Source organism: Panthera onca, chromosome C2, assembly GCF_046562875.1.
Source record: "Panthera onca isolate mPanOnc1 chromosome C2, mPanOnc1 haplotype 2, whole genome shotgun sequence".
NCBI classification, from domain to species: Eukaryota; Metazoa; Chordata; class Mammalia; order Carnivora; family Felidae; genus Panthera; species Panthera onca.
Genome location: NC_138347.1, coordinates 114,971,520 through 114,973,291, shown reverse-complemented (window position 1 = coordinate 114,973,291; position 1,772 = coordinate 114,971,520). Strand labels below are relative to the sequence as shown.

Below are 1,772 nucleotides of genomic sequence, written 5' to 3'. Positions count from 1 at the left end.
ACATTGTACAGAATATTGCTAATTATGCAACAAAAGAAATGTCACACACACACATACACACAGACACACACAGACAGACAGACACACACACACACACACACACACACACACACACACACACACACAGCACAGCCATAGAATATCTCTGGAAGACTATGACCAGAAGCTGTTTTATCTGTCAGGGTCCATTCAGGAGACAGTAATGACCTAATAATTTGAATAGTCAGCTGGTGTGGCACTGGCTCCTCTGGAAGAGGTAGGTTCTGACCCTGGTCTTCTGGCGCTGTCTTTCCACTTCCTCACCAGCACCTTCAGGCAGGAGGAGAGGGCAGTGAGAGATTGGAATCTCCTCCAGGTTCAAGACCATGACCGCCCATTCTGTAGAAAGTTCGTTTTCACTTGGGCAACAGCAGTCTTCCTGGCAACCAATGCTGGGACTCCATCCAAGGGAAGCACCTCATCACAGATGAGCTAGACTACATTTGTGAAAGAAAGGCATGGCTGCTGTAACATCAACTTGCCTGGCACAAAGCAGTACCACTGGGACGGCTGCTTGCCCAACGGCTCCTGCGGTGCTTTCGGGTACTGCGTGTTCCTGCACGCAACCGTGCAGGCAACTTCTGGAGCGCTTCCTCCACCGGGCAGCTATGGCGTTCCAGAACCTCTTCATGGCCCTGGAAGATCACTTTGAATCGTGTTCGGCTGAATGCAGGGCTTCATCCCAGGTTCCCAAGTAGTTGATGCTGGCTGCTGATTTGATATCTTCATCATGACAAGGGTAAAAGAAAAAAAATTAAATCACAGGTATATCCAGTCCTTCCCCACTCGCTACCCACAAGAGGAAGGACCCAGGGTCATTTCACAGCAGGTTGAATTCTTGAAATGAGATCATCTTGTATTATCTGGGTGGGCCTTAAACTCAATGACAAAACTCCCGTGGACACGCAGAGGAGATACACACAGGAGAAAGCCATGTGGAGACAGAGGCAGCTGTTGGAGTGATGCAGCTACAAACGGGGGATGCTGAAAGCCCACGAGAGCTTGAAGAAGCAAAGAACAGAGTCTCCCCTAGAGCTCTGGAGAGGAACAGCCCTACCAACACCTTGACTTTGGACTTCTGGCCTCCAGAGATGCAAGAGAATAAATTCCTGTTGTTTTAAGCCACCACGTTTGTGGCGATTTGTTTGGGAAGCCCTGGAAAACTAATAGACATTTCTTTTGTATTAATGGAAAAAGAGGCCAAGTTAAAAAAAAAAAAAAAGAAAGAAAGAAAAGATATTGGAGAAGCCAGTAGGATTTAAATAACCAGTTGTATTTATTGAGCACTTACCACATGCCAAGTACCTGTTCCAGTTAAATGGTGACAGAAATTTGAAACCATCAAGGTAAGCCCCAGAGCTTGCGTTTTTAAGCAGCTACTCTGTACTTCTAGGAAAGAGTGGAAGCTGTGTTTGGAAAGGGACTTGGGAAGGGAATGAGGAAAGTTAAGAAAATTGGGGGTAATTTGAGAGAGATTTGGGGCCAGCTGCCATGGAGGTGAGATATAAGTTCGTAAGTTTGCTTTACATTATAAACAGAGTTTTTTGGTATTCCTTGAGAAACTTGGCAAAGATCTATAGGGCTCTCCAGTTGGGGTGCCTGGGTGACTCAGTCAGTTAAGCATCTGACTCTTGGTTTTGGCTCAGGTCATGATCTCACGGTTTCATGGATTCAAGCCCTGCAACAGGCTCTTCTCTGGCAGCACAGAGCCTGCTTGGGATTTTCCCTCCCTC

General features: G+C 46.8%; 1 pseudogene; it reads left to right on the top strand.

Moving 5' to 3' along the window:
- Positions 1-221: 221 nt before the first annotated feature.
- LOC132676786 (SREBP regulating gene protein pseudogene) lies at positions 222-1,402 on the top strand (annotated as a pseudogene).
- Positions 1,403-1,772: the final 370 nt, after the last annotated feature.